This window comes from Sus scrofa, chromosome 7 (genome assembly GCF_054392235.1).
Source record: "Sus scrofa isolate SSC_HxYL_T2T_F1_AM1 chromosome 7, Sscrofa_HxYL_maternal_Yorkshire_Landrace_v2.0, whole genome shotgun sequence".
Lineage (NCBI taxonomy): Eukaryota > Metazoa > Chordata > Mammalia > Artiodactyla > Suidae > Sus > Sus scrofa.
Genome location: NC_139389.1, coordinates 17425873 through 17453868, shown reverse-complemented (window position 1 = coordinate 17453868; position 27996 = coordinate 17425873). Strand labels below are relative to the sequence as shown.

General features: G+C 40.8%; 2 long non-coding RNA genes across 2 annotated transcripts in view; both read right to left on the bottom strand.

Annotated features, from left to right (window-relative positions):
• The window catches only part of LOC100512907 (uncharacterized), a 1315914-nt gene that overhangs the window by 842576 nt on the left and 445342 nt on the right, over nucleotides 1–27996 (bottom strand).
• On the bottom strand, nucleotides 129–5333 carry LOC146401222 (uncharacterized). Its single transcript, XR_014809729.1, has 2 exons — nucleotides 5174–5333; nucleotides 129–3829 (listed from the first exon to the last, which is right to left on the bottom strand). It is a non-coding gene; the product is annotated as an uncharacterized LOC146401222 (long non-coding RNA).

Here is a 27996-nt window from a genome sequence, read left to right as displayed (position 1 = left end):
CTACCACTGCCCCAAGGGTGTTTTACTTTACAATTAGGATTTTTGAAGGGGAAGAGGGGGAAGAGGGGGGGTGATTCCTAGTGAAACTGATGTAGAGCCCATATATATAGATACGTGGTGTTGTGTTATTTCTTTTTTTTTATAGGGAAATTGTGTCAGTCCTTTCAAAGGTAGAACACTCACTACAAAAGCAGATTTTTTTTTTTTTTTGTATGTAACTGACAAAAATCCAGCAATAACATGGAGTTTTAAAAGTGACATTTTGACTCTAAGGGAGGAATTATTTGCAATTTGTTTTGAACAGAAGCTTAGTTCATGTCAGATGTGAACCTCCAGACAATCATTAGTTTAAACTGCCTGCTATGTGTTTAAAAATTTCAGTCAATTTAGAGCTGATCTGAATTGCAAATGTGATGGTAATAAGCCATTAGGGAACTGCATATCTTTTTTTTTTTTTTTTTTTTTTTTTTGCACTTACAACCCTCTGCTTTAAGGAGCTCCAACTACACTGAAATATGAAAATATCATTTTAATCATGTGCATTGTCCAAAAACATAGAAATGCCAGAGACTGAGAAGTGGGAAAGTGGCATTCAGAGGCTGAAAAAACAAGATGCTGCAACAAGAATGAAGCAACACATATAACCTTTACTTTAAATCATATACGGTAGTAAGATTTTCCAAAAACAAATATTCAGTTTTGTTTGTAATGTAACACGAATCTCCAAGCCCAACATCTGGATAAAATTTATTTTCTTTGGATTTTGGAATTAGAGAAAGTTAGCCCAAACCCTTTATGAGGTCACTTGGGAAATCAAGAGAAGGGCTTCTATGGTCAGATTTCAACTCACAGTACAAATAATGAGGTTTTAAAGGTGCTTATCGATTTAAAAAAAAAAGAAAAGAAACCCTTCTTTAAACAGCCTATTTTGGTTTTCTAAAATAGTATGTATTTCGGTAGTCTCAAAATCACCAATGTCAAGAAAGATTTTATTCTCTCAGAGGCGTTTCAGTAAAGAAGTTTGACATGAGCACAAAATTGGTGATGGAAAATGTCTATCTTTAGATTTACCCATTGGCAGCTACATGTATATTTAATTGAACAGGAGAAGGGAATTGGAAAAAAAAAAAAAATGGTGAGCTCCCCACATTTTCAATAAGTAAGATACATTTTCTTAATTCTTAGATGCTTATTTCTAAAGCCAGGTGTTTTCTGAGCTAAGGTGACCACTGCATAGGAAGGGCCCACTGATCAACTGGCCATATCAAATCATTTAGCATAATCTCTCTCAGCCTCTGTGTAACACCCATCTCTTCCCCTTTGGATTCACTCAAGTTGGGTGCTTGGCTTTGTTTTCTGCTGTTTCAACAGGACCCCACAAGTTCCATCTCTGCCACTTGCCAGATCTTTGGGAAATACGGAAACTTATGAGTAATGCATTCATGACATGTTTTCTCTCGACAAATTAAATATTTGCTAAGATAAAGTGTAACATCATTGGTAAATATAGCACAAAATGAGAGAATCGGAGTCCCAGCAGGGAACATCTTAGTTAGATTTGAACTCCAGGGGGCCTTAGTCACCCCCAAGGTCAGCGCTCTGGCCAATCTCAATGTTTGTTTATATCCTTGAGAACGAAAGATAAGGGCATGAACTCTGTGAGGTCATTTATATTGAGGAAAGGGGACCCTCCCAAGTGTCGGCTCTCCAGCCATGTCTGGATCCAGAAAAATAAATAAGTAAATAAAATAGTTTTTAAAAAGAAAAAAAAAAAAAATCTCAAAAATGACAGCCCTTGCTTTTCACACTGCCTCACTTCACGTGATTTTAAATGATGCCTTTCCAAACCCTCATTTTAATGGGGAGAGGCTCCAGTGCTGTCTAAGGTAGGAACGTGAAGCAGAAATGAAGTCGCTCGTGCACGTGAATGTGGAAGATGGACCTGGGTGTGAGAAAGGGACTTTTCATCTGCCTTATGCATCTTTTCTTTTTTACTCATCCACGCACCACTCACCAGATCTTTACTGAGCCTTCATCTCATTCACAGAGTTGTGCTGGGCACTGCAGGGACACGGGGATGAATGCGAGGATGGATCCCACACACCTAGAATGTACTAAGCGAAACTTAGCCTTTCCACGAATAAATATGATTAAAAATTGGAGGCGAAAAGTGTCCAAAGAGACTCAGATAGGATGCTAGGAGGCTGGCTTAGGCAAGTGAACTTCTTGGCAGTGGAAAGAACTGTGGCTGTGGAATCAAAAAGATCCAAGGCTCCCTTGTTCTCTGGACTTGAGAGATACCGAGCGACGTATATCACCTCTCTGTGTCTCAGTTTCCCCACCAGAAAAAGAATTGCTCAACAAATGGCATGTCTCCCGCCTCAGCTTTCCATCTTCTCCACAAAGCTGTTTTAAGTATTCTCGACTCTTGAAAGCTCCAGCTCACTACTCTTCCCCTCCCTCGAGGTGGATGACCTCAATTCCCATCCCTCAGAGAAAACGGAATCCGGAATCCGTCAGCTGGAAAACCCACTCCACTTCCTGCCACCAGCCTACACACCTAACAGTCTCCAAGCTCATCACACGCCCTCTGTCCTCACACAGAAGCATGGTTTCATGTATTGAGAAAAGCCAAAGCATCGCTCTCTGCTCTAGATCTCATCAACCTCACCACTTCTCTCCCAGAGACTTTATTATTCCCTTGCTGCTCTCCTTCAACTTCAAAAGCTCCTCCTTGCTGCCTAAGGCTCATCACTTCTAAAACCATAGAGGTCTCGATGATCTCAAAAGCAACAGAAACTAAAACCTCCCTCAATACCCCTGAGAGGTTCCCAGGAGGATGGAGACAGAGCCCCACCCCCCGAATGTGACCTTGGAGATCTGCTGGGGACACAGGTACAGCCCAGCTCGAGATCTGCACCCTTTCCCACCACGTGGAGCATCGATGAACCACCGACAAGGATTCACTGCCCTCTGTCACGGGACCCCACCCCCTCCCCCTCCCTTGACCTTCCCCTCCTCCTCCTCCTTCTTCGTCATTCCTGCCACATGTTGCCGCCAAGAACTCCAGCCACAGATCCTCTACAAGCTTAGCACCTCCTCACAGTCGGGGCTGGCGCCATCCTGAGCTCAGCCCGTGCCCCTCTGATGCCTTAACAAATCTCTCCTGCTTTACCCACCAGGCCTTGTGTGTTCCTCCCTCGGCAAACCTAACAACGCCCTCAGCACTCTCTTTCTACAAATCTGGGTTCTCTGCTGTGTTGCCTCTAACTACGGGTAGTTACATAAAATTAATTAGAACTAAATAAAATTTTTGAACTCAGTTGCTCCGTGGCACGAGCCGTATCTTAGATGGCAAATGACAAGAGGACAGGGCAGATTTAGATCTTTGCCACCCACTGGTAAACTCCATTGCTAGATTTTTGTATTCTTTCCACTCCTCCGCCTTCTGGAAACTTTCCCCGTGTTATCTGACATCTCCTTCTTCCTCCTCTTTATGCCTCAACTCACAGCTGTCTGACTTGTCCCCACTGCCGTACAGTGTGGTCAACCCCCTCCCCCAACAATGCAAATCCACACACGTGTCTCAGACCTTCATCTTTCTGACCACTCAGGAGTTTAAGATCAGTGACAGCTACTTAAAATATCCTTGGAGTTCCCATTGTGGCTCAGGGGCTTATGAATTTGACTAGTATCCATGAGGATGTGGGTTCAATCCCTGGCCTCGCTCAGTGGGTTGGGGATCTGGCATTGCCGTGAGCTGTGGTGTGGATCACAGACACAGCTCAGATCAGAGCAGAGGCCAGCACCTGCAGCTCCAATTCAACCCCTAGCCTGAGAACTTCCATGTGCTGCAGGTGCAGCCCTAAAAAGCCAAAAAAAAACCCCAAAATGTATCCATTTGTTATTGGACTCCACACTCACTGGCTTTCCTCCCACCTTTTTTTTTTTTTTTTGGCCACGCCCTCAGCATGTGGAAGTTCTCAGGCCAGGGATCAAACCCATGCCACAACAGTGACCCAAGCCACTTCAGTGACAATGCCAGATCCTTAACCTGCTTGGCCACCAGGGATCTCCTTCTCCCACTTTATAAAATGTCAAAAAACAACAGCCCTTCTTTTTTCACACTGCAGTGGCCTTTGTGGACTTCTGTCTCTGCCCTACACAGAAATGCACATGTCCCTCTCTGCTGTCTGTGCAGGTGTGGAGAGCAGTCACAGCTCACAGTGACCTGAAGGAAAGGCTGATCTCCCACATGTCGTACGGCAGCCCTCCTAAGACTTCAGGCTGAATCTACACACGTGGAACATGCTGACAGGTAAGACTATCCCTCACACGTTCCTGAGCTTTATGATCTACCATGACGTCACATTTTTACATGTTCAGTCTGTGAAGTCCCCAAGCCCATTCTTGCCCCTGGTAGCAGGAGGCAGGTCCTCCTTTGTCCAGCGGTTCCTCCCTACCACGTGAGAAATCCCAGCACTGCTAACACCTGTCTTTGTTGCTTGTTGCCCTCAGCCAGAGGTGTCTCCAAGTCCAATCTCAAGAAACTGTGGGCTGCGGAGAGCAGGCTTGTCTCCCGCCAAGTTGCACTGCAACCTACAGAGTGACCTCTTTGTCATCACCACCATGTCAACTCCTGGCAGTGGGCCACTCAGATGCTCATCTGAAACTGAGAGCTCCATGGCCAATAACAACCCCAGAGTTTTTAAAAATAAATTAAGATGTGGAGTTATGTCTAACTTGGTTAGTGTGGCCAGGAGAAGTTGATTTATCTCCTGCAATCACAGTTCATTTTTCCCACGTGTCGGACTCTTTTAGCCACCCCCACACCACAGATACACACCTATTGTCAAAGAAGCCCCTCTCCCCAGTTCCAATTCCTAACTCACTTCCTATTCCAGGATTCGTCACTGCCCAGGTCTGTGGGCAATGGAAATTAAGCCGCAGTCCAGACAATCACACACAAAATAATATGAAGTTGGCAATTCAGAAATATATTTAGCCACCTCACTCCCATTAGAATGGCTATTTTCTTAAATTTTTTTTTTTTTTGGTCTTTTTGTCTTTTTTTGTTGTTGCTGTTGTTGTTGCTATTTCTTGGGCCGCTCCCGCGGCATATGGAGGTTCCCAGGCTAGGGGTTGAATTGGAGCTGTAGCCACCAGCCTACACCAGAGCCACAGCAACGCCAGATCCGAGCCGCGTCTGCAACCTACACCACAGCTCACAGCAACGCCAGATCGTTAACCCACTGAGCAAGGGCAGGGACCGAACCCGCAACCTCATGGTTCCTAGTCGGATTCGTTAACCACTGTGCCACGACGGGAACTCCTATTTTCTTAAATTTTTAAATTAAAGTATAGTTGATTTACAATGGTGTGTCAATTCCTCCTGTACAGCAAAGTGACTCAGTCATATATATATATATATATATATATACACACACACACACATTCTTTTTCTCATATTATCTTCTATCATGTACTATCATAAGAGATTGGGCATCTTTCCTTGTGCTGTACAGTAAGACATCTTATTTATCCATTCTAAATGTAAGAGTTTGCATCTACTAACCCCAAACTCCCAGTCCATCCCAATCCCTCCCCCTCAGCAACCACAGGTCTGTTCTTCATGTCTGTGGGTATGTTTCTCTTCTGTAGATAAGTTCATTTATGCTGAACTTATTATTTAATTCTATTAGACTTCAGATATAAGTTATATGGTATATGTCTTTCTCTTTCTGACTTACTTCACTTAGTATGAGAGTCTCTATGTTGCTCAAATGGGCATTATTTTGTTCCTCTTATGGCTGAATAGTGTATATGTACCACATCTTAATCCATTCATCTGTCGATGGACATTCAGGTTGTTTCCATGTCTTGGCTATTGTGAATAGTGCTGCAATGAACATAGAGGTATATGGATCTTTTTCAGTGAAATTTTTGTCCAGATATATGCCCAGGAATGGGATTGCTAGATCATATGGTAGTTCTATATTTAGTTTCTGAGGTACCTCCATACTGTTTTCCATAGTGGTTGTATCAATTTACACAACCACCAAAAGCATAGAAGGCCTCCTTTTTAAGAATGGCTGCTATTTTACATACACACTCACATACACACACACGCACACACACAAAGTGTGGGGAAATGTCGTGAAATCGGAAATACTAATAGCAGCATTATTCACCACAGCCAAAAGTCAAAAGCAATCCAAGTGTCTGTCAACAGATGGATGGATACACTAAAGGTGGAATATACATACAATGGAATATTATTCAACCTGAAAGTGAAGGAAATCCTGACACATGCTACAATATAGACAGACCTTGAGGACATTATGCTAAGTGAATCAAGGCAGTCTCCAAAGGACAAATACTGTAAAATTCCACTTACATGAGCTAGTTAAAAAAGCTAATTCAAATTCACTGAGAGAGAAGGTATAATGATGATTTCAGGGTCTGGAGGATAGGGGGAAATGAAGAGTTACTGTTAATGGGTACAGAGTTTCAGTTCTGCAAGATGAAAAAAGTTCTGGAGATAAATGGTACTGTTGGTTGCACAACACTGTCAATGTATTTAATATCACTGAACTGTGGGCTTAAGAATACTTCAAATGGTAAATTTTTTGTTTACTTTGCCACAATGTATATATCGAGAGACAGAGAGTTCTTAGTGGGTGTCTGGCATTGGATTAAGCGTTTTGCTTGAATTGTTTCACATAATCTTCACAAAGATCCCAAGAGATGCTACTATCATCGCCATTGTACGGATATGGAGACTGAAGCTCTGAGTGCTTAAGTGACTTGTTCAAGATCACATGAACAGAAAGTGGAAGCTCCCGGAGGTCTTGCACTAAGGCTCACAATACTCTTATTTTCTACCACTTCACAACCCGAGCTGTTTGGTGTTAGGTAATGTCATCTTATTACACTGAGCAAACCAAGACTCTTAAGTCAAATTTGCTCCGGTTGGTCTGTATCTCAGGACTAGCAGTAGGGCTTTTAGAGTTCTCTCTCTTTTTCATTCTCTCCAAGAGTGTAGTTTATGTGGCTTATGGTGATTCAGAGTCACAATATGTTTTTGGTTGTGATGAGAGTTCATGATTATCATATACCAAGACTATACGATATTTAGGTTTGTCTTCGGTACTTTGTGTATTTACTTGCACCCTCTCCATAGGATAACATTCTTATTTTCATTTCTAAAATAAAGGTGCTGAGGCTTTGTGAAGCTAAGTAACTGGTAACAAAACTACAAAAAGTGTGAGGTGAATCTCCATTTGTTGATATCCAAAATGTTTTCCACTGAGATGTCCTTTATTGCTCAACCGTAATGGGCGCATAAGCAACACAGTTTCCTATTCTTCTTCTTGGCTTTGGCCTCAAGTATCCTTTCATACATCAACACACTCTTCTTATCTTTCATGCAATATGCATGTTTTGAAAACAAAAACACTAAAGAAAACATTTTCGTCAGTTATCTTACTAGTAAAAATAGGAAGTTGGACTAATGAACTCTCATTTCTGACCTCTTCCAGGTCTCCAATTCTATTACACAACCACATTAAGAAGCCTCATTAGAAAGACTGAGGCAGAGATCCAGCATAATTCGGAGCATAACTCAGAGAGGCAGTAAGTTTCCTTTAACTTCAATGTCTTACTATAGACTAATAGGTCTTGCCTTGGGAGTTCAGCCTCTTAAATATTGCTTCTCACATAACATGCCCATGACAGTATTTATTATTAATGAGCATCTATGAGTTATGAAGGATAAAGTCATGTGAATGGAATCCAAAAGTCAAACAACAGACTCTCAGAGGCAACTGAACCTCATCCAACTGTAGCATAACTTTGGGAAAGAGCTAAAGAGTAATGCTGGGGAAAATGCTTTAGTTGAGCTAGTGATTTAATCTCTAAGAAGAGGCACCAGAAATGTAAATGGAGGAAAGAAAAAAAAAATGGTCACAGTATTAAGAAGTCTCCATGGTAAATCTCAGAGTAGGTCAGCTGTATGTATAACCCTGAATTTTAAACCAGATGGATTCTGAAGGTTTGGAAGCAGATAAATTTCTTCATCTAACATTTCCTGGCTCCTCGGTCTTGGCAAATTTACTCAGGTTTGTGAGAGGTCAAATGTGTTGAACTCCTGTCAAACTTTCCAGGGTAGGTCAAGGTCAATAATTTTAATCTTAATCCTGAGGTCACAGTGTCTTCGAGTTGGAAATCTATTCCATATGTTCATGATATTATTTTACACAAGTTCTTCAAAGGTTTCTTCATGAGAACTCTTGTGAGGTTTCCAAATTTCCCTGGCCTCTTAGGATTGGTTGGTTTTAACCATTAAAATTACAAATAAGAATGTCATTAGTAAAAAGCAGTGACTCTCACCAAGAGTTTAGTAGATGCCAGGTGCTCCTACATGCATCATCTCATTTAGCATCTCACAACCAGCCATGAGACTGGACAGCACTGTCCCCATTTTTCAGATGGTGGAGGTACAGATGGATAAATGACTTCCTCATGTGTGTCCAGCTGTCATATGACCTCAGCTGAGTGTATCTGACTCCAAACCTCATATCCTTTCACTACATCACACTGCTTCTAAAGCCAGTTTCTTTTTACATCTGTGAAATGCTAGGTATTCTGTTCAAAATATGGAATATGCCCTTGTGTAGAAGGAAATGAAGCCAAGCAACATGTTTTCTGCTACCTAGCCAACGGCCCAGCCGACTCTGCCAGCCGCAGTGATATCATTATGTTATTTTCCTCTATAAAAAGGGCTCTTTATGTGGGTCCTTTAAAACTGTAAACTAGTCATTCTGAAAAAGTCAAGCAGCTTGAATCCATATGCCTGTAAGTTTTTTTTCTCTTTAACGCCCATTACTTATGTCCCCTTCTCTTTAAACTGAACTTGTCAAGCTGTTTTTCCAAGTATTCAGAATACTGCCACTGATTTCATCCTTTCTAGAAAATGTAAAAATTGAACTGTTTTCTATGGAACTAGAAAGTGCTCACTCAGATAACATTTGGAAATTTTAAAAGTAAAATGGGGGAAAAAAAATGATGCCAAATGATCAAAAAGTCAAGAGAAAATCACTAGGTCTAAGATGACTTACTCTGACCTATTGGTTGTGTTCTCATGGAAGTTTCTCTCTTATCTGTAATCTTAAAATGCAAATTTGCCTCACTCTTGGAAGAAACCAACAAAGTCAGCTTTAAATGTCTATATAATAAAATTGACATTGAATGAATTCTCAGGTAAAAGAATTAAAAACATGAAAGTGAAAATGCTAAAAGAAACAAGCAATTATGTTTATGTTTCTGCTCTGTGCCAAATATTTTGTCAGAGGTGTTCCCATATAGCATCTCTTTCTCAATATAACTTAATGAAATGCATGTTATTTTCATTTTACAGATGAAGCCTTGGAGGCCTTAACAAGGTCCTATGTCTTGCTCAAGGTCACACAAAAAGTAAATGGAAAACCTAGAATCAGAAATAAGCTCTAGCCCCCAAATTCATTCCTTTTTCATTTTATTACTGCCACCTTTAATTTTAAAATATGTGTGGAAATAGTTACTTAAGTATATTTCTATCTCCTAGTAACTATTGTGGGGAATTCTTACAGAGTAATTCATACAGCAGGAGAACTTGCCAAGTAAATACATTTTTAATGACAATGACCAAAGCATACTTGTGCAGTCATTTTAAACAGGTGAGGTGATCATTATATTTCTCCCCTGTTTAAACAAGACTTCCATTCATTTAAGAAATATAACATGGCAGGATGCATGTTAGGAAGAGATAAGACATGCCTCTGAGCCAACATCCGATGGGGTAAAGGCAGAGACCCATGATATGAGGGAAAAGGCAGAGATGTAAAATGTATTTTATCTCAAAGAAGCATATGCCTTGAGGTCCTTTCATTGAAAGCATTAAAGTTCAAGAAAAAAACTACAGAGTCTTTCCCTTATTTTCCTCATCAAATTTAAATTACTTACCTTACTAGCTTCATACCATAAATAGAAAATGTTACTAAAATAACTGCACAAATAACTTTTCCAAGTAAGTCAGTAAAATATTACTTAACCACCATGATGCCATTAATACTGAAATGAATAACATTACACAGATCATTTGAATCAGTTACCATTTGAGTAAAATACACAGACATACTTCATGATTTTGCATTTTTCCTTTTTAAAAAAGGAGCATCTGTTGAAAAAGGAGAAGGACATAGATAAAAACTGACCAACTAAGAAACCAGGCATCCCAGAGTCTTTGTAAAGAAAATGTTCAGGCTCATAACCCTGGGGCTGTTCCCTCTTCTGCCCACTTGGAAGCTCCAGGTTCACTGTCCATCGGCTGTTCTTTTCCCCAAAGATGCCACTAGTCTGGCTTGATGTGAAAACCCATCCCAAAAGCATTATCACAGGGAATGAGGGAAAGGTCCTATGCCTCCTACTTCTTGACTTCCTCATTCTCTTGGAATGTGCTACTTCCAGGAAGCATGCCAGTCCTCTATGTAAAAAAAATTCTATCCTCAACTCCCATTGCTACCCCACTTGGGTTTGCCACACCTCTCTGAGAGGAGATTAGCCCAAGCTAGTCTCTCCCCAGCATGAAGAATCAAACCAAAGGCTCTTTCCCAGTAAGTCCGCACTCTCCTTCTCATCCATGCCACACCAAGAAAGACTTGTTTGTTCCCCTTACTCATCAATCTTCTACCACCTGGCTGCTCAGACTACCTCTAACATAGTTCTTCTGTTCAACTGGATTTTGGTCCTTCCACTCATCGTGATGAACAGCAAATGGCTTGAGTTGTCCCAGATCCTCCCAGCAGAGTTATGTTACAAGAAGCCTTGCTTTTAACATCTCCCTGTGAGCAATACTCCAGACTATCACAGGGAAACTCCTATCACTTGGTTTAATGCGGATGTTTTTTTTTTCTAAATGGCACTGCTGCAACTACCTGGAAAAGTCTGGACTGATGTCTCTGATATGGGACCGCCTGGGACGGTTACAATACCATCTTTTCCTTGGCTTGACCTCGGTCTGAGATTTGAGTTTTACGCTCTCTCCACTGATATTCCATAGAACATGCTAAATTCCTTTATGTGGATTCAATTTGAAACAACGCCTTCGTATGAATTTAGATTGAAACAATGCCAGATCATACTTATTATTCCAAATATGCTTTTAATGTCATGTGTCAACGTTAAGCTTGAAAATCTACCGCACAGCCAAGATGATTATTGGGAAAAAAATGTCGAAAGACACAGTATCGTTCTCCCAGTCCATACTAGTATTTCTCAGCATTAAATGTGTATCAGACACATCTATGGAGCTTTAAAAATTGTAACTGCCTTGGCCCCAGGTTGCCTGTGTCCCCTCCCAATAAATCTGTCTCTTCCAGATTCTTCCATGGTTTTGCAGTAATATTATAAGATTAACTCTGAGGCTCTTATAGGAATGTGGATAATTTAAAAATAACTTTGATCATCTCTACTGCTTGAGTAATTGAAAAGGGAAAAAATCTTAAATGTCGCAGTAGCTGTGAAATAGTTCCATGTTCCCATCAGAGTATGCCTTGCCTGCTGGGATCCACTCTCAGAATTCCAGCTGCTAAACAGGTAAATGGGATAAACGTCCATGTAATAGAAGATGGCTATTAGCATCTACCCTTATCCTAAGCCTTTCTGTGACCGTTTGAGTAACAATTTGCCTTTTGGGTAAGAGTGCTAATCCCCTATAGGCCATTGCCTGTGTTATGCTGGACTCATTTGGGTCACAAGAATCAGAAATATGCTCAATCTATTTCAAATGATGGATATAAGGCCCTATGGGAGAGGAAAGAAACTCCAAAAATTATCAGTGCAATGCACACCAAATATTGGAAACAGAATACTATCCATAATTTGTTAGGGTAAAATGGATGGTCCCTTGACAGAAATTCTAGAATTCATCTCCTTAAAAAAGGATGGAATTGTGGTCCAGTCAGGAAAAGAGAAATTGCTCTAGGACGTTCAAGTCGAAGGAATTCAATACAAAAGTTGGTTTCACAAATGGCGAAAGATATGAGAGCCCAACAAGGGATGGTGGAGCTCATTAAAAACAGCAATAATCTGCTATCATCTTGGGGGGCTGGAGAAACAAAAGGAGGAGATGCTTACAGGGATCCTCAAAGAATGGCCTCCTGGGGGGCAATGGAACCATGGTGGGCCTGGAATGGGAGCTGGGACTACTGAAGGAGATGCTTTCAGGCAGAAGCAGAATTATGAAGGTAATACAGCCTCTGCCTAAGACAAGAAGAGTGGGGAAAATACCCTAGTTTTTCCCTTCCTGCTGCAGTCACATCTCTTACCAGTCCCCTTCCACTGGCTTAACATAACAGATCAATGCATGGGAAGCTGAGGGGGTGAATCTGAGGGCAAAGAGGCAAATTTCAGCAGAAAAGGCATCTGTGGTTCCCAGCTCCAGCACTCCACCATTCCTATGATTCAGCATCTGTGTCTGCTTTACCTTCTAACTTCTGTCTTTTTGTATGCTATGAATTCAAACATACCAAAAGAAAGGGTATGGTTGGAGTTCCTGTTGTGGTGCGGTGGTTAACAAATCCGACTAGGAACCATGAGGTTGTGGGTTCGATCCCTGGCCTCGCTCAGTGGGTTAGGATCCAGCATTGCCGTGAGCTGTGGTGTAGGTTGCAGACGTGGCTTGGATCCCGCATTGCTGTGGCTCTGGCGTGGGCCTGTGACTACAGCTTCGATTCGACCCCTAGCCTGGGAACCTCCATATGCCGCGGGAAGCAACCCAAGAAAAGGCAAAAAGTCAAAAAAAAAAAAAAAAAAAGAGAGAAAGGGTATGTACGGTTGGGTTGATTTTCTCTGCTCAACTGAAATCTGTGCTATTCAAGAGAGTTCCCACAGCAGGCTAGCCTTCTTCATGACTCTCTCTGACTCAGCCACTGATCCACTCAGATGTAGATTTCTTGGCAAAGTCACTTGGTAGAAAGTAAGACACTTACTAAAAAAGGAAACATCTGCAGCTAATTGTCTCAGGAAGGAGACATACTACATCCAGAAAGCACTTGAGTTTTTTTCAGAAACAATCAATGTTACGGGTTAAATTGTCTCCTCTGCCCCCAAATTCATATGTTGAAGTCCTCGCACCCATTACCTCAGACTGTGACTGTATTTAGAGACAGGGTCTTGAAAGAGGTGATTAAGTTAAAGTGAAGTCACCGAGGGTGGGCCCTAATCCAAGATGACTGGCGCCCTCATAAGAAGAGATTAGGACACACAGAGGAAGGACCATGCGAAGACACAGGGAGAAGACAAACATCTACAAACCAAGGAGAGAGGCCTTGGGAGGAAACACCTTGATCTTGAACTTACAGCCTCTGCAATTGTGAGAAAATTATTTTCTGTAATTAAAGCCACCCAATCTTTAGTCTGAGTGGGACTAAAGTTGACCATAAATCTATAGTACATTCCTATGGTAGCCTCAGCAAACTACTACGGTCGGTAGCTTTAATTGAGCCACATGTATGGATCATCTATATTCCAAAGTTCAATGGTGTGTTTTCAGTGTACTCAGTGGTCATGGTTTCAGTCACTAGTGCCCTTTAACAGGGGTCTTTGTTTTGGTCAGATCGTGCTGCCATAACAAAATATACAGACGAGGCAGTTTAATAGAAATTGATTTCTCACAGTTGTGGCAACTAGAAGTTCTAGATCGAGGGGTTAGCAGAATTGGTTTCTGCTGAGGCCTCTCTCTTTGGCTTGCATACACTGGACTTCTTGCTTGGTCTTCATGTGGCATTTTCTCTATGTACATCCCTGATGTCTCTCCCTTCTTTTATAAGGAGACCAGTCATAATGTATTAGGGCCTGCCCTGACGACCTCATTTAATCTTAATTACCTCTTTAAAGGTGTCCTCTCTAAGTACAGTCACTGTAACTCAGGGCTGCAGCACCTGAATTGTGCAGAGACACAATTCATTCTATAACATGCTTCAGATGTATTTTTTTCTACTTAACAGCTGTAACAACTAAAAACATTCCCATATGGACATTAAAGATCTGGTCTGGAGACCTAACTAGAACACCTCTCCTGAGTGGGACTAAGTTGACCATAAACAGAAATTATTAGTCTTTACTTCTCTAAGATTCAAACCCTACCTCACTAGGTAATAGGGAAAATTTAGATTGTTAGCAAGTGTATTTTTATGAATGGTGGGCTGTTATTATCAATATCCTCATTATCCCAATTCCTGCCTGTGTCAGAACCACATCTATCTCTGGATCATCATCTTTTGGAGAAACATCAGGTCTAGCATATTCTTTCCCCATAGACACACTGGCGGATTACATTTTCCACTGTGCCTGGGTATTGTTTGCCCTTGCTGCCTATCTTATTTCCAAGAGCACAACCACGCATAGTTTCCTCATCTGTAAAATGAGGAAAATAATATTATCTACCTAACAAGGGTGTTGTGAGGATTAATTAGCTGTGAAATACTCGAAACGGTGTCTGATATGTATTAAGCGCTATATGATTATTCACTATTAGGAACAACATTATCACTGTTATTAGATTTACAGGCAATCATTTTTATGCATCAGGTGCTATGGCTGCTCTGATTCCCCTTTACCAGAGTCATGCACTCACTGCCCAGCCACCACAGGTGTTGGCTGCTAAAAGTTCATACCTACAAACTTCTCCAGAAGACCGTCTGTGGCTGATGGGAATTGGCTCCATAAAAGATGTCTGGGGTGCTATGCCCCTCTTCCGGGAGTCAACCCACAGCCAATGATTGACTGTGCAAATGGTAAGACAGCATGGCCTCGCCTCTCTGTACAGGATGGCTCTGTTGTATGGTTCACTCCACAGGGTCCTAGATGTGGCTGGATGTTTTCTGAAACCTCACTTCTACGTAGCATCTTGCCAGGTCCTATCTTGTTTCTCTCACTTCATTGCAGGGTTCTCTTTAGAGCATCACCTCAATTACTCACTTGCACAAGACTTCCCACATCAGACTCAGAAACTACAGAAAACAACCCAAGGGACTCACCTAACCAGGTAGTGGTTTTCAGACCTCGATTATTTCTTACACATAATTTTTTCTGTGCCATAATATCTAATAATACCTGTCTTATATTGGGTGTTTAAAGAAATGTTTTCTGGTTGATTGGTTCAAAATATCTACAATCAAAGTATCTAAAGGATAAAGGCTACTAATTTCAGTGTTAAAGACTGAGAGACCAAGAACGTAGATGCACAATATATGAACCGTGCAATGGAAAAACCTGTTCGTCTGTCTTAACAACTAATGGAAATCAGAGTTAGTTGAGAGCAGTGACTGGGATTGAATATAAGCACTGCCAAATGATAAGATCAAGTGTGTCTTCTGGAAAATGCATATACACCCAGAGAGAAGGCAAGGAGTATTGTCAGTGAGCACTGCCATATGCTTTGTGGAGGGACTGTGTCATCCTAGTGACAGCGCATCGTACAAAAAAGGCCTCTGAGGAAGTCAGAGGACAGGTCTTTATCTCTCTCATCCTCCCAAGATTACAGGAGCAAGTTTCAATTAAAGGCAATGAAAGAATGAGAGCATCCTGCAGTACAGTGAAACAACCGCAAGTTTCTATTTTATTACACATTATGTTTTATATTATGCAAGGAAAACTAAGTATGATCCAAAGGTAGAGAGAGCCCTAAGCATCTTTAAGAGAATCAGCTTGACCCTTTATTCTCACAGCTTTTTTGTTATGGCCACATGAAGTAACATACGAAACACTTTGAAAGTAGCAACATACTCCATGATTATGTAATACTAAATTATTATTATTATTAATGCCAATAAAATTCACTCCTCAGAGGTATTCCTAGGTTTTTCAGGTATATCATGATTCATTCAGTGAAAAGTGATAGAATCCTAAATTAAACATGCCTTAGCAAAAAAAAAAAAAAAAAAAGACTCAGTCACTGGGTAGGTAGAGCCCAGACAGCTCCTGGCTCAAGGTTCAATATTAAAAAGCACAGTTGTGTTGAATAGGGGTGGCCTACCAGGAGCGCTAGTTGGTAGGATGTATCAGGTATTTGAGAGGTGTTAGGACTTTGTATCCAAGAAGACAATGTTATCCAATGGCTATTGTTAAGTGAGACTGACATTCTAAAATCTTGATTCTCCAACCACCAGGAAGCAAAAGGACTTGTTTGGTAAAACACAGATGTCTGAGTTCCAATCCAATTTTTCTGATTAAGAAGGTCTTATATGGGTCTAAAAAAAATTATATTTTTAAAAGTTACACAGTGATACTGCTGGTCCTGGAATCTCCCCTGAAAAGTATTCTTCTGGAAGAAATTAATGAAAAGGGCAGGTGATTAACAAAAAATGAAAACCAAGTATGAAACCTAGACGGCTTCTGTGGTTCCTCACTAAGAGTCTATATCCTACAACAGGAAGAAAACAAAACTGGACTAGATTCTGGCTTAGTAGTCAGGACAACCAAACTCCCAACAAGGAAAATACTCAGCCAATGCAGGCTGTTAGATAAAGAGCATGACCTGGTTGGGACAATAGGATCTTTTCACTTGTGACAGAGGTCATCTGGGAAAAGGACCCTCAAAATTTTGAACCCCAAAGGGCTCTGCAACTTTAGAGCCTAGAAAAGTGGCCCACACATTATTATTAAGAGCTGGCATCCTTACCTTGATTGAAAACAATGCAGAGATCATTCATCTGCAAGATAACATGTGACCCCCACAACACACAATTCAAGGACAGTGATCCCTAAAAACAGCCAGCATGGCAAACACTATCTCAGTATCTGCTTCTAAAGAACCCGACTGTGACAGTGGGCCTCTAGCTGGCGATAACTGGAACCAGAAATTCCACAGTATTAATCTTCTTTTCCAACATTTCTATCTTTTTCTGCCTATCAGCTTAATTCTCTCCCACTGAAGGTATTTTTCAATCCTGTGTGTGGATAACACAGCCATGGACCTATCAGACTCACAGGATAGCAATTTTGTGGCCTAAGAGTCTAAGCTCCAAATTGAAAAAAAATCCAGGGGAAGAACCTCGTTGATCTGGCTTTGGTTATGTGCTCACACCTTGGACTAATCACTCATCAATGCGCCCAGAGGCATTAAAAACAAACAAACAAACAAACAAAAACCCATAACCATGGCATCCTAAGTCAAGTCCCCATTTCTGGGGCCAGAGAGCAAAGGACTATTACCAGAAGAAGAAATAGAAGGCACAGAATGAACAAGAACAATAGTAAGCCACTTTAAAATGTGATTGATACAAATTAATACCAGAATCCTCCCATATGTCCTCAATTATTTTGATAGTTTAAAAAGGTATGTGGGAAGATGAAGAAAAAAGTGACTACTTCTTGAACTACAAATTTTCCTATCTGATTGGGTATGAAATTAAAAGTCAGTAATGCGTCCTGGTTGCAACACAGAAACCTAACCTCTAACTTAAGCAAAAGCTGGAATGTATTGGAAGTCTCATGTAACTGCAGGAAGCAGTGATTCAGCTGGCCACAGACTCAAACACCACCAAGGCCATCTCTTTCATCTCTTGCCTTGGCTTCTCACTGTGTCACATCACACTCTCAGACCAACTTTCTCCACGTAGCAGGAAACAAGAGAGTGTGAAGCCACCTGCTTCCTATTTCCCTTCATCACAAATGCGGAAATACCTTCCCCCCTCCCCATGTTTAGTTTGAACAATCATAGGAAAAATCTTGATGGCCTGGTTGTTCACATGCCTGTCTCTGAGAACAACCATGAATAATCAGGAGGAAAGTCTCTTAGGGTTGGAGCAGCTTGATTTCATAATCATTGTGGGGGGAAAAAAAAAAGGAGATGAATTATTTAAGAACGTGGAAGAACCAGGAGAACTACTCGGCTGGGAAGGGAGAAGAAGCATATATCAAAAGAGGGAATGCATATCCTAATAAAATCATAAGGGTACTAGACAGAGAAAAAAAACGGACTCCACCTCAGAGAACCTAAGAGCAGGGTTTGCTTTCTACCAGAAGTAGGGGAAGTCACATGCACCAGCCTGCAAAGTTTATAACATAACACACACAAAAAAGGAGGCACCAGTTCCCATTCAACCTCAGCCACCTTTGAAAAGATAGAGGGAGAAAAAGATAGGCTGTAGGATATAAGAATCTAAAAGGACCCTTACAAACCACTAAATTCCATCTCATTATTTTTTGGATGAGGCAGCCAAAGCCCACAGAAAAGTGGGCTCTTTCAAAACCACTGTTTGGGAGTTCTCACTATGGCTCAGTGGATTAAGAACCCAACTAATACCCAGGACGATGTGGGTTCAATCCCTGATCTCACTCCAGTGGGTTGGGGATCCAGTATTGCTGCAAGCTGTGGTGTAGGTCTTAGATATCGCTTGGATCCTGCATTGTAAGGCTGTGGTGTAGGCCAGCAGCTGGAGCTCTGATTCAACCCCAACCCTGGAAACGTTCATATGACACAGGTACAGCCCTAAAAAGAAAAGAAAAAAAGAATTTAAGTAAATTAAAAACCAAAACAAAACCACTGTTTGGTGGAAGGTACCATGATTTCTAGTCCATGGCTCATCCCACTATGTCGCAAGAGCCTATCCTCGTTAGTACTAATACCTCCAAGATTCTAGACATCATTAACCATATTCCTTGATTTTCAGGACTTAGGGTTTTCAATGATTTTCTCTGCTCACACAAGTTTTTCAATGGAAAGACAATAAATAAAAATTTAAATATTACTGGGGAGTAGCAGCCAAATAAATTTTTCAAAATTGACGCTGAACTTAGCCTAAGTTTTAAGACTAATATACTGTACCCAGCCTTAATCATTTAAAAACTAATTTAATTACTAAAATTGTAATCTGTCTCAATACTACTGACTCATGTATTTTACATTCTTTGTCTGCATTCCCCTAGAGCTGTGGGGAAATTTTGGCCAAAAAGAAGGGAAAAAATGAGAACCATATCAATGTTCAGCCAGAGAAATAAAAAGGCACTCAGCATATAACTTAGAAAAAGTTAACTTGATCTTAGTCGCTGACAGAAGAAATAAAAGGAGTTCACCTAAGTTCAATCTTAATGCTTTTGGAATTAATTATGAGTATAATTGGTCTCTCCCCATCTCTGAGAGTATTCAAATGCTTTAAAAACTCAAATTACCGAAATATTTTAGGGACTCACTTTATAGCTTGTATTGCAAAAGCTGTCTTCCTGCACTTCAATTTATAGAGTGAAAAACAAAGTAAGGTCCAGTAGTACTTTGTGTTCTTTATGTTGAGTTTTTTCCATAATTGTGTGTCTATTCTGGAGTTTGAATATCAGGTCCGGGACGAAGACCTATCTGAGACTAGTCCATGTATAAATATGATTTAAATCCATGGACTCAAAAGAGACAGGCTAGGGAGTCAGAGTAGATAAAAGATAAAGGGCATGAAAATCGAGCCCCATGACATGTCAACATGACACAAGGTTTAAAAAATTAGAAACAATGGAAACTGAGAAGGAAATGACAGTGAGGTAGGAAAAAACCAAGAAAATGATGTCTGTGATTGGAAGTAAAAGAGTATTTCAGTGGGAAAGAAGGGATCGACTGTGTTAAATAATCAAGTAAGATTAAAGTGGAAACCTGGTTTGGCGACTTGGTAACATGGAGGCTGGAGTAGGTCTTGCAAGAAATAAATCATTGGAATAATATGTACAAAACTTTCACTGGAGGGAGTTCAAGAGGAACTGGGGAAAGAGGATGTGTAGACTGCCCGTTACATAAATTGAATTGTAAAGGGGAGCAGAGAAATGGTGAGACAGCTACAGCAATGTACATTTATGTGAAGTTCTTCTCTCTGAGAGCTATCAGGGCACATTTTTATGCTGATAATTTAGCTAAAAAGAGGAAATTTATAATGCAGGGAAAAAAAGAGAGACAATTGCAGGATGAATAACCTTGAGCTGGCATAGAGAATGGGATCCAGTCCACTAATAATGGGATTGTTCTTAAGAGCAAGGATGCTTCATCTGAAGTAGCAGGTGGGATACTAGAACAGATGGACAAAGATGGAAATAGAATGGTAGGTTTGGTAGTGAAAGTGCGTGGAAGTGTTTGTCAGATTGCTCATATTTTCTCAATAAAATAAGAAGCAAAGCCATCAGCTGAGAATGTTAAAAGGGAGAAAAGTGATGGGAAATTAAGGAGAGAGATGAAATGTTCTTTCAAGATAGTGTGGGTGTAAAAGGATTTGGAAAATAAAATAGGGATAATTAATAATTAGAATCCAGCCAGAAGTATTTCATATTTTTCTCTAAGTGTACCCACTTGCCTGTTCACACAAATATAGGCATGTTCCAAGAAAGTCGCATTTAACCTAGCATGTTGTCTGCCAAGAAGGAAGAAAGGTCAAAGCAGTGGAGGGTATGTACACAAGAATTATTACAGTGGTGGACTATGGACTATAGGCTAACTAAGTAAGGAAATGAGGGTATAAGTAGGTTGAGGAATTTCTAAAAACCAGGATTTTGAAGAGTTACTGGAGTCAGAATAGTAGCAGAAAAAGTTGGAAACAGTGGATAATGTTTGGAGAGTAGATTTAGTTTATGCAAAGGGTATAGTTATTGGCAACAACCACCATACAAGCAAGGGAATGGATGGCTGAGGTAAGATGAAAGTCAAGATCACTGAGGAAAAGAGGTCAAGGAATTGAGAGTTCAGTGTATTGAAAGCATCAACCACAAGTATAGGTAATGCTACAGTGCAGTAACAAGCAATCTCCATGTTTCAGCGGTCACAAACAAATGGACACATTTCTAACACATGCAAAGTTGTATCACAGGGACTCTCCAAGGCTGCTCTCCCCACTGAATGACTTAGAGAGTCAGATGGTTTTCCAGTTTTGGCTCTGCATCTCAACATGTGACATCTGCAATCAATAAAAGGACTTTTTCCTTTCCTGCCAAAAGAGAAAAGGGAGATGGCACACTGGTTCATAAATGCTTCAGCTCAGAAATGATACTTGTATTTCCACTCACCACTTCATCAGCCAAAACCAATCATACAGCCCCACTATGTGTACCAAGAGTAAGGTAATACATGGAATATTTAGTGAGCACTTCTGGTTGTCACAATATAATATTTTATTATTAAAATTATCATGGACGCAACATTTGAGAGCGAGATGGAAATTAACACAAGACTGTAAATCAACTATACTTCAGTAAAACTAAAAGGGGGAGATAGAGAGGGTGTGGGGGGAGAGAGAGAGTGGGAGAGGGAGTGGGAGAGGGAGAGAGCAAGCGAGCGAATAAACCAGGTGCTTTATTCTTCAAAGAATTAAAGGAATTGATGCAGGAGGCTATAAGAGGTCAACAACTGAAACCAAAGAATGACCAGGTAGTAGAGACTGTTGGCCTGAGTGGCCAAGAAGCTGAGGGCTCAACTACTAGGAATTTCCCTCCTGCCATACTAAACTTTGTCTGAAATCTGTCAAATATCTGGGTATGGAATGAAATACTCAATCACCTAGATCTTTCCTAAGGTTGTAAATTTCAAGCTATTCAGGAAGGGACTGTTGATGAATCTGATTAATACAGAGCTAACCATATTTCCTATGTGGATTACCAGGTTTGAAAGACAGAAAATGTGGGAACAATAAAATTTTACTGAACATAATTTATTCTTTCCTTGATGATTTAGAAGGCACCTTTAGCTCCTGTAGTGACTTAGGGACATGCCTATGGACATCAATTATAATTGAACTGCGGATATGTGAGGCTATAACTCACATGGGCTCTCTGCATGCTGGGAGCACAAGCAGGGAAGCTGGAAGACTAATGACAGTGGGGAATGGAAGGGTCTAGAGCTGGAAAAACTAACCAGGTGGCATGACTCGCCCCCAAGGGTAAAACCCACAGTTGAAATAATAAAGTTCAAGGAGATGAGGGGCTTTGGATTTCAATCAAGGCTGATACATCCAGGAGGTACCGCCCAGGTGCTGGGAACCTAAGCCCACGAATCTCTGTACTAGCGAAACAGGCAGATCGTATGTCTCCAATCGAGTAAGTTAAGTGGTTAGAAGCAGATGTGGAGTCTCCAACCATTGGGATTTCTAAGACATGGTCCATCAACCTGGGGCTGAGGCTTTCAAAGATAAGCCACTAATCATTGTAAGGTCCAGGACAGGGCTCTGGTTCCAGCAGGAAATTGAAAGGCAAAGCAGGAAACTAGAAAGTTTGTTGCAGCCTGGAGAGGTGGGGAGAAGGGCTTCTACTTAATGAGCATCTCAAATAGGAGGCTTAAGTGAGCCTGCTGATTTCAGAACATGGTTACCGGGGGACAAGAAGGGGATCCTATTACACTATATAAAAAAGCCACACTAAGACATGGAGGAAACTTAAATGCATTGCTAAGTGAAAGAAGCCAATCTTATAAGGCTAAATACTATATGATTCCAACTCAATGACATTGGAAAAGGCAGAACTACAGAGACAGTACCAAGATACATGGTTGCTTGAGCTTGGGAAGGTAGAAAGGGGTGAATAGGCAGAGCAGAGGGGATTTATATAGCAGTGAAAATACCCTGTATGATACCAAAATAATGGACAATTATCACACATTCGTCTAAACCCAAACAATTCACAACACCAAGGGTGAACTGTAATGTAACGTATAGCCTTTGGGTGTTAATGACGTGTCCGTGTAGGTTCACCAATTGTAACTAATGTCCCACTCAGGTGGGGGATGTAAGTAATGGAGGAAGCCATGCATGTGTGGGGGCAAGGGGTGTATGGAGAATCTCTTTACCTTTCTCTCCAATTTCCTGTAAATCTTAAATTGCACTTAAAATTGTCTTTTGAAAAGGCTTTGTCAAGAAATCTTCTTGAGAGGCAGGGACAGTTTGGAGAACACAGGAACTGACATGTAGAAATAAAAGGTAAAGGAGAATTATGATTTACTCTATTAGCATGCCAGGAAAGAGTGTTCTCCCTAGATGCTGCAGGATGGCACCCCCCACCCCATCTATTCCCAAGGTCTGTACTCATGCTCCTTGATTTGAAAGTTAGGTCAATATCAAGCATGAAAGGGGATTATTTTTGTAATGCAACTCAATTCACAGAAAAGAGCCTAAACATATTTTAACTGAATCAAGGATTTGCTTAAATGTGTATTATCTTGTAGATATCTTGCCTTCTTTAATCTCATTCTCTCCTTTCATGGATATAAATCCCTTCCTCTCTCCACAATGAAAAACCAAGATGAGACTGAATCTGGACCAAAGAACTGAGGACACAAGGAAGGAGGTCTCTGCCTGCGTGGGATGTGGTGGAAGGAAGGAGGAAGAGTAAAGAGTTTAAAGGACAGAGGAATCTTGGCAGAAAGTGTCTGGGGGATGGGGGGTAGGGGAGGGAGGGAAAGAGAAAGATCACAGGGGAGAGGCTGCCAGTCAGAGGAGTAGAGGGCCAGTGTGTAGAAAGCCCCAGGAATCAATTTCAACGCCCCACCTACTCAGGAGTGTGCTGAGTGCCCTGAGTAATGCAGAAAGTGCCCTCATATCTACCTAAGCTGGAAAAGTGATCAAAAGAGAGGCCCTGGCAATGCAGAGGAAATTTTCACCCTCAAGGACAAGTGCTAGAGTTGGACAAACTGTCAGTAGCGTCAAGGTAGGTTTTATCCAAGGGCCCCTCTTTTCATAAAAGAGCTAGAGTTATGTGTGCTTTAGTTTTGTTTTTGTTTACTAAAGTAAAAATAAAACCTCGAACATAATTTGCTTTAAATTCAACCTGCAAATCTTCTCATCCATTTACAAATCTAGCAAATGTTACATGAAACAGGACAACTTGCAAAACCTTTGATTAGTTCGATAAACTCAAGTTATATAAACTAAATTCCCCTTAAAACAACCAGTCTCATTTAAAACCTTAGTCAATTAAATCCCCTTAAAATTTTAAAGCTCCGCTTGCAATTAAAAGGCCCTACTTCATATGACTGATTGGGTAAATTTATGATCTTAACAAGCAAAATCTTTTTGCATTCTGAACATATCGTTAAAGTTTAAATAAATTCAACTTAACAAATACAGCAAATTTCAAATTGTCCTAAGTATTCCAATACTGGTGGCAAATTTTACTGCTATGACATTTCAAGAACAAAAATATTACAAAAATCAATTACATATCCGAAATAGGAAATCAAACCCCAAATTACTCAGATTCCTTGCTGATTCCCCATCCCCCTTTAAAACCTTCTTATTGTCAATGTAGTCAGAGGACCAGCATCATGGGTGTCACCCGGAGATCATTAGCAATGCAGAATCTCTGACCCCCTCCTAGAACTACTGAGTCTAAGGGAGGGCAGTAGACATTTCCATCCATCTGTGAATTGGCTTAGGTGGCAGGGTCATGTCATCCATCCATCCTTTCGTCCCTTCCTTTCTTTCTAGTTTCACACAGCAACCCAGAGAGCAAATTATATCATCAATCTCCTACTGAAGTTTTGTAGCTCAATGGAGCAGAAATATTATAGTTTTGAAAAACCAAGAGGTGCTGGCAAAAGGTGGGAATCAATTCTAAGACTGAACACAAAAGGAAGAGAATAAGAAAATGGAGCCTTCACTGGATGAAAGTTACTGCCTGAATCAGCTATACAGAGTACAAACTTTTGGTAGGTATTTCACTACGAGCTAAATACCAAAGTCTTCTAGAAAGTGGGAAAGAAAAGTGTTGCAAGTGTGCATAGCAGCCATACTTCTTGAGCTAGAAATGAAGAATGATGAGGATAAAAAACACATATCAATATTAGGTAAAGACCTGAGCAAAGTGAGCAGGGGCTGTCTTACACTAAAAGCCGAGCTGAGTCAGGGTGTCGTGGTCACTTGGAAAGAAGAACACAATCAGGTGGGTGAAAAACATTCACAAAAGTGATTTCACCTTGTAGGGGTCAGGACCTGTCCGCTGACACAACAGGGCCTTTGGACGGTAAAGCCCTGTCACTAGTCCCCCATCAATAATGGGAACATGGAAGCAAGGTCCTCCAAATTCAGGGTACAATGGAGAGGTGAGGTTTCTGTCTGCTGTGGTTTGAGAAGGAAAAGGAAGGTAACATAACAAACACAGACCATCTTGGACACTTCCCAATATCTGAGGGAAGTAAAGAATTTGCCGGATAAGGTCTGAAGAGACAGAGCAATATTCCCTAGGGCCAGGCTAGGCTGTATCCACAGAAGCACCCTTGTTCTCAGCATGGTTTTAAAGGGAAGAGCCACTCTACAGCGGGGCAGCAGGGGTGCCATTTCTGGGCACTAACAGTCAGAGGGGACTATGTTCTTCTACGGACATTGATGGGGCAAGTCACGTGCCTAGAACTAGTAGGTGCCAGGCTACTTTTTGCAACTGTTGGTGCAGTTAAGAACAAGAGGTAAGTGCAAAAAGCACAATTCATGTTTCACTATATTACTACTAACATACCAAACCAGAGCAAACCAAAATTCAGTTCGTTTTCTGTTCTGTTCAAATTGTGCTGCTGATACGCATGCCACACCCAGCTGCTGAAACTACGGGACCAAAGAGTATTCCTTACAAATAAAAACCCATATTTCCCTGGCACCTCTTCAACTCCTGGAGGCAGAATGTCCCATTCATCTTAGCATCATTTAAGTGCCTCTGTTTTTGTAGCAGACTACAACTCCCAGAAGTCTAGCGGCTCAAAGTTCCCCAGAAGATTTTAGTTATTTGCTAGATGAAAATAAGTTTGTGCAGGAATTAAACCAAAAGGAACATCTTCTCATTCAAAGTCCAGAGTGAATTTATAGAGTAAATGTCCCTTCAATGTCCACTACCCAAACTATATTCTTCCTAATGTGTTTTACCCTTTGTGCTGGACTGGATAGATTTAGCAGACTGTTTGACTCTGTTTGAAACCAAAGTTATGTCTATAATAGACAAATTTGGGAGGTTTGAGTGTTCTTTTTAACATGTTACGTATTTATTTGGTCACCCCCGGGCATGCAGAAGTTCCTGAGGCAGGGATTGAACCTGTGCCACAGCAGTGACAATGTGAGATCTTTTTCTTTTTTTGCCTTTTCTAGGGCCGCTCCCACAGCATATGGAGGTTCCCAGGCTAGGAGTCCAATTGGAGCTGTAGCCGCCGGCCTACGCCATGGCCACAACAATGTGGGATCCAAGCCGTGGGTGTGACCTGCACCACAGCTCACGGCAACGCCAGATCCTTAACCCCCTGAGCAAGGCCAGGGATCGAACCTGCAACCTCATGGTTCCTAGTCAGATTCGTTAACCACTGCGCCACGATGGGAACTCCAACAATGTGAGATCTTTAAGTGCTAACCCAACAGGGAACTTGTAGACAAATTTGTTTTAACAATTGATATTCTTTTGAAAATCACAGCAAGAACAAACATAATTTTGAGGACTTAGAAGTGAATTGTTTTTAGTGTGACAAAAATATCTGGAGTAACGAACATTTTAGGCAATTGTTTTTGTACATAATGCTATATGAAATAGTTTAAAGCAAACATATGAATTTACTTAAATTTCATATATCACTGTTCCTGAATGCAAAATAGTTTTCAGGTGCACAAAGGAGGACACTACTGGCTGAAAAGGGGTCATTTCTAACAATTTGTACCAACTGAATTATTTCACAGATCGCCCCAACAAAGAGTGTCTTTATATTTTCTTGGGAGTGTTCATTAGAGGTAAAAACCAGAGATTAAGGTTGGGGGAAGGGAAGAGGAAGGTGCAAGAGTGAGAATTAAGTCAGACCTTTCTTGAGCTTAGTACTGCATGAACATGTTTCCTCTATGTATTTTCAGGCTATGAATTTTAAAAACAATTAATTTATTATTAGGCTTGCACTACAGCAGGCTATGACACAGATAAAATCTTTTTCTTTGACTTAAGTTTTCAACTAACAAATACTGTTTTCTTCTAAGGCCATTTGTTTGCTGCACCCATGGTCCTCTAATTTAACCAGTTGTACTACTCAGAAGAATTTTTGCTTCCTTTTGGTTTATGGTTTAGAGGATGTTGTGGAGATCAAGCTGAAAAATTAATTTCAGATTGGTCCCAGAGGGTTTGCTTTAAGTGGTTCTGTTAATTCACTTTGAGAGAAACCCTATTAAAGTTGATAAAAATGGCAAAGACCCATGAGCCCATTTCTATTCTAGATTTTGTTTGAAACAGGCCTCATCCTTCTAATTAGTTGTTAGAACCCACTTTAATTTTATTAATAATAATTAACATTTACGGTACTTCAGTTTACAAAGCACTTTCTCATTATCAATTAGGTTTTTAAATCATTGTCACAATCTAATGAAGTAGTGTATTAGTTTCCTACTCCTGCTGTAACAAATTACAACCCATCTAATGACTTCAAAGCACATGAATTTATTATATTACAATTAGTCCAAAACAGGTCTCACTGGGTTAAAATCAAGGTGTTGGCAAGGTTTTATTTTTCCTTGGGGCTCTAAAGAAGAATCATTATTTCCTCACCTTTTCTACCTTCTGGAAGTGGCCTGTGTTCCTTGGCTCATGGCCCCTTTCATCTTCAAAGTCAAAAAGCAGCACACAGTCAAAAATCTTTATTCTACTGCATCATTCTGATTCTCTGTCATCATCTCACCTGCCTACCTCCTTACACTAAGGATCCTGGTAATCACATTTCCCACCCCTACCCCCCAGCTAATGCAGGATAATCTTCCTCACCTCCAGGTTCTTAATTTAGTCCACCTGCAAAGGCTCCACTGCCATGTGAGTTGGCACATTTCACAGTTTCTGGGGACATCTCTGGGGGACCATAATTCTGCCTAGCACAAGTAGCAATATTTTCAATGTTTTTATCATTAGTGCTAGTGAGAATAAGAGCAGAATTATTTTAAGATGAGGAAAGCAAGACCAAAGGAGGCCTAGTTATTAATCATAACCCATCTATTAATGTGA